General features: G+C 33.5%; 1 long non-coding RNA gene across 1 annotated transcript in view; it reads left to right on the top strand.

Moving 5' to 3' along the window:
* Positions 1-4,531: 4,531 nt before the first annotated feature.
* The window catches only part of LOC136853245 (uncharacterized), a 3,137-nt gene continuing 1,460 nt past the window's right edge, over positions 4,532-6,208 (top strand). Inside the window, exon 1 of the long non-coding RNA XR_010857392.1 lies at positions 4,532-4,607. This is a non-coding gene — a long non-coding RNA (uncharacterized lncRNA). The remainder of the gene's footprint in view (positions 4,608-6,208) is intronic.

Raw genomic sequence — 6,208 nt, 5'->3', positions numbered from 1 at the left:
AAAATAGCATTGAATTCGTCACGTAGAATATTTATTCAATTTGGGGATAAATTTGCACTAAATATTCATTAAATTATATCTTCAGGCCCACAAATGAGTCAGCACTACACCATTTAAAATATATACTTCAAATAATGAGTTTTAAAGTTATGGCAGTATCTTGAAATTATATAAAATATTATGCATGATTTAAAGTATTATTCGTAAAATATCTCTCTGTTTAATATAGAATATGAAATATGAAATTAATGAGAACTCATTAGCTATCAAAGATGATTCGTGGAATTTACGAAAATCCTTGATAAATTATGTATAAAATCATTAATGACAACTTTTACAAATCACATAACTCCAACCCTTTTGATACATAATAAATTAAAGCTTAAATCTTTCAATCTAATATCCATTAAATCTAGAATATAACAGAGATCCTATATTTATATGGAAAAATATATACTTTATATAATCTCAAAATTTCATTTCGTTGACGTATTTTTATTATAGGCTCGTTTACCTCAAATAGCATCGTCTATTCTGCGTCGTCTGCTGGGAATTTTCAATAAAGGACTATTGTCTCTTATAATTTAAAATCTAAAAATACCTAATGTTGTTATTATTAAGAGGCACTCCTACTTATAAAATTTTAAAATACTAATTTATCAACAAATCCAACAATCTTTTATTGTAAAATAAATAATTTCAAAGGCTTCCTGCTCTGAATCCTTTGGTAACTATAGTAACAAAAATCGACTTATTAATACTAACTGAAACTTTTGTTTGTTTACACAAACATTTAACCTTCGATTTTACGTAAATGACGGCAAATTTTAACAATTTAATATGAGATATTTATTGGAAAATCATTCTTATTTTCTTTGGTATTAAATATTATTCTTTATTTTGACTGAAAACTCTAAAATAAATCGATTTTAAAATCACATAAAGCAACTATTGAACTGCGTGGTATTTCCTAGGTATAGCTATTGTATAATTATTACTAATTAATATATAAAAATATTTATTTTAATTAATTGGATTAAACATAATAAAAATAAAGGAGTATTATATTTAAAAATATCAAAAGGCTATTAAAAAGAAGAATTTTGGATAAAACCAAGAATTTTAGATATTTTCCCTTTACAGTTTGGTTAAATAGCCGGTCGGGCAATCTTTGAAACTTGACAGAAAATTTAAAGTTAAACATCAAATCATATTTTAAAATTCAATAACTAAACATTTTATGAGTACTAAATCAAATAATATAAAGTATTAATAAATATTACATCTTTAAAACTCAGATTTTACTGTAAAATCTTTATATTTTTGAGAGATTTCTTTGAGTCCTCTTGTAAAATATTTCCCAGACGTCATTGAATGGGAAACAGGTGTGGCGAAAAAAAGATGTTGATTGTATGGACAAAGTGGACTGTCTGCTTAATGTTGTTACTTGGTCAAAAAACCGCTAAAAGCCTTATGTAACAACACCACGAAGCTCCCTTTGCGGTTTCTAAATTACGGGGAGATATCTCTCAACCCAATTCATTACTAACGAGGATAACACACTAATATCATCACTGATTAGTACCACAATTAAATACTATTACTGAGCAGTCCCTATAGACATGAACTCAGATCATAAGTTGCTGCGAGATACGACGAGAGGTACGCCCCCCCCCCCCTCTCTCTCTCTCTCTCTCTCTCTCTCTCTCTCTCTCTCTCAAAATCTTGCGAGTACTCACGGGTTGATTTTCAGACCTTAGAGGACCGCTACATGTTACCTCGTTTGTATAAGTTACTTGCGTAACCTTAAAGTATGAACACAATACAAGTTTATCAGATCGAATCATATTCACCATTCTTAAAAACTGAAACACAGGAAAATGAAAAAAAATGGGGGATATTGAAACGCATCTGTTGAATTTAAAGTTAAACTAATTTAATAACTAAAGGTTAAACATATCAAAGAGTAATTACATAAGAGACAAATAAAATAATTACTCAAAGGGGATTATAACTCAATGGCACTCAAATGAACCAAGTTACAGCAAAGTTCAAAGGCTAAGGGCAATCACCCTTTCTAAGTCCACACACACATCACTACACGACACTAGATATCAGGTCCACTCAAAAGTTGAGCCAAGAAGCTGTACGTTCCGTCCTGCATTCGGGTTTTATTGGGGAAAAAGAGACAAGTTATACAATAACCACGAATACAAAACAGACTTACAAAGTTTACATGCACATAAAAAGCTTTAAGACAATTCTCAAGTTCGTTATCAAAAATAAATTCCAAATATAATATTGTGCAATTTCAACATATTGGTTAAATGTAGTGAATTAATTGGTGGTGTGTGACAATACAATTTTGGGCGACGTCACGCCCATACAGTGCACGCACATACGCATACACGCCCGTAGAGGGGCGCGAAGAGGAGCGATCAGAGGGCGGGGGAACAACTACCCTTCCTTTCCCCTCTCCCGAACTCTTGACCTCGGTTAATGGCTTCTCTGGCGAGAGGTACAAAAAAGATCTAATAACACCTTCAACTGTACTATACGTGGTGCAATGCATTCACTAAGAGTTATTTCAAACATAAAAATGAATTATTATTATTATAACTAAAACAGTACTCTAGACTTCATGCTAGAATCATAATAAAAATCAGGAAAAATAATGTAAGAGTGTCATTCTCGAATTAGATGTGGTTCTTTCACCCTTATTACGATAAGCAATAGAGACGTCAATATTTCTACAAAATACATAAGCATGCGAATGAATATATTTGGATTTCACACGAATAAATACAGATACAAATACAGTAACATAGTTCTTGTCTGTCGATTACCTGACGGGCGGCAATTCACAACGAAAACTCAAATCAATAATTTCTTATGAGACAGACGATCCTAATAGCTCTACAATAAGAGATAGATCGCATGAAACCAATGAATAAACAAAAACATCAGAAAAATTGTTGTGAGAAGAATTTCTCACGGACGACTAGTTTTCTCTTGGCAATGTCAGGCAAACTTTCGCGTTGGAATTTCAGGCTTTTGACAATTTATATTTATATAATTTAACTGGAAATGGGACACTGGATTATTCTTATTTTATACACTTTACTCTCTCTCTCTCTCTGTATACAATTGAAATTGCACAGTCTCATCCTTCTAATACAAGCTAGAGCAAATTTAACCTCTTTGGTTATTTTTTAATCTAATTTAATAGGAAATTGAGTGCTAGATTATGCCTGGTTTACAGGCTTTTGCGCTCTCTCTCTCTCTCTCTCTCCCCTAAATGTTTCTGAACGTATAAGAGAGAGAGAGAGAGAGAGAGAGAGAGAGAGAGAGAGAGAGAGAGAGAGAGAGAGAGAGGAAGTAATGGACAAGAGATTCATTCAAGCGCGAACAACTTCGATCTTAATAATACTTAGATCAAACCTGACTCAAATTAAAATTTATTTTTTTATTTAAAAAGCAGTTATCGTAATTATGTGATATTAGGAGTTACGCCAGGTCTTAAGCCGATGGTGCAACACTTATGAGTGTAGTCAAGTGTCTCCACTTATGATATATATATATATATATATATATATATATATATATATATATATATATATATATATATATATATATATATATATATATATATATATATATATATATATATATATATATATATAATATATATATATATATATTAAACACCTACATTGTTTTAGTCTTTGTGTATTATCAGTAATGACTGATTAGAAAACTCATTTTTTCTTTAGTACTAGCTCCTGGGGGGGATCAAATGATGTATCCGTGATGACAGGTACATTGTAATTTCGGCTACATATATATATTAAACTTTAGTCAGGTATTATCAGTAGAAAACATTTTTTTCTGGTCGATGTATCCACCATTGTTTTTCGGCTCAGGCACCTGGTCCACCCCACCCCCCTCCTGGCCCCCAACCACTTCCGCCCCCAACCCAACCGTTACATTCGGCAGAATATTGCTCTGAAAAGAAGTGGGGGGAGGTTAATTTGCATAGCATTCCGACCTATTTTTTTTTCTCTCTTTTTTATGCCTCCTCCTTATTTCTTGTTTCACGAAGACGTTTTATCTGCCCCTTCACTTCCTCCCTCCTTTCCCCCTCCCCTTCCTCTCTCCCTTCCCCTCCCCCTACTATAATTTGATGACAGTTTAAAATTGATAACTTTTATCACGTCCCTTTGGTAAATTGATCCACTTGGCAATGAGTCCTTTAATTAAACATCTTTCTATATCTGTTTTTTTTTTTTTAAGGAATATTCATATGAATACTGGAAGTGACAATATTCTCAGGGGAAAAAAACAACCATTTAGAAATCTGTTTTTCATAGTCTGGCCCAGCCGATGGGGGTATCGCTTTCAAAGCCCTCCATTCATTGGCCAAAGGTTCAAAGTTTCAGCCAATGACAGAAGGCGATGGAAATGGTTTCTTTCTTTGGTGGAGGGCTCTGATTGGCTGAGAGAAAATCTTGGTTTTCTCCTTGAGCTGCAGCAGTTCTCAGGCAGCCATGATGGAGAAATGACAGTCTAAACTAATCCGTTTTCGTGGTGATAGCTAATATTTTTTAGTAAGTACCATTTTCGTGTTGTCAGTTCTCCACAGCTTTTAGGTTAATATTTATTGGTGTTCATCCTGCTGAAGATTAATTAGCACAGGTATTTATAATTGCTTGGGCAGGAGGTGATTGCTTCTTCTAATATTTTTTAGCAAGTATCATTTTCGTGTTGGCAATTCTGTGCAGGTTTTAGGTTAATATCTGGTGTATTCATCCACTCTGGAGGTTATGAAGGTTGATCAGCACGGGTTATTTATAACTGTTTTGATTGCTATTCCAGAGCTCCAAAGAGACCAGTGACTGGCGTAAGTCCGTCTTGTTTCAGGGCTCAATTTTTTCCGCTGGTAAACTGTAATCGACTGAAAGTGGAAATCTGTTTTAAATTTGCAATTTAAGGCTAACTCTTTCAATCAGTCAATGCTTCAAGATGTTCAGTCTGTGACTGGCCGGGAGGCTGTTTATGAAGGTTCTTTGTTGTCCGTTTTTGTGTGAAGGGTCAGTGAAATCTGTCTTATTCGATCATCGCCCTGCGGAAGGCTACAGAGGTGTCAATTGTATCGCCCAAATGCTCTCTTGCTTATCAAGTGCTAAGTACGCAAATTTGTTTTATTTATATACGTAAGCGAGCCACACGTTTTTACAAGTCAGTACTCTCTAGCTTTTAGCAAGTAGTTCGTACGCAATTTTATTTTATTTTACACGCACGTGAACCACACAACTTTACGTGATTTTGGCACCAAAAGTAAACCGCGGTTTCTTTTACTTAAATTTCTCTAAAGTGTTTCAGTAGTTTTCACGAAAATACTCTCTCGTTCTTTATCTCTCTCCTACTCTGGTAATCCCAACTTAATTCTGCAGCTTGTTGCTAGTTGCTGGTTCCAGTAGCTTAATGTACTGTATACAGGTGTGTGTGTTTAAGATTTGCCTTTAAAAAACAAAGCTGTTTTCTGTGAAATATTATAATGAGGTACAACATTAGAGCACCCTTGATGTGACATGAGTGGTGTCAGGGGTCAGTGGTAGTCTCGCCATATATGTTGCAAATAACCAGCATGTCTGGGCAATGAGCCCAAATATAAATATATATATATATATATATATATATATATATATATATATATATATATATATATATATATATATATATATGTATATATATGTATATATACATATATGTATATATATATATATATATATATATATATATATATATATATATATATATATATATATATATATATATATATATATATATATATATATATATATTGTGAAATTGAAATACGCCTTTTACATAAACATTGCCACCATTCAAAATGGAACGCTATTGTCGAGTGAGAGCCATGGTATGGTTACCAGTTAGCCATTACTGCTTGTTTATTTCTGCCTTAAGCGACCAAGTTTATCTTGGTATTAAGCCCCCCTCCCACCCTTCCTTTGGGGAAGGGGTTGGGAGGCAGGTTTCGATTTTTGGGAACAGCATTATGTAATTAGCGAAGGACCCCTTATTAGCCGTTTTAGCGGGCATTAGGTAATTTTTCGGAAGACTCCAGCCAGTCATTTCAGAAGACTCCAGCTAGTCATTTTTCCATGATAAACCATTTTGGGTTTGT

This window comes from Macrobrachium rosenbergii, chromosome 27, assembly GCF_040412425.1.
Source record: "Macrobrachium rosenbergii isolate ZJJX-2024 chromosome 27, ASM4041242v1, whole genome shotgun sequence".
In the NCBI taxonomy this organism is placed as follows: Eukaryota; Metazoa; Arthropoda; class Malacostraca; order Decapoda; family Palaemonidae; genus Macrobrachium; species Macrobrachium rosenbergii.
This window is presented reverse-complemented; position numbering and strand designations above follow the sequence as displayed.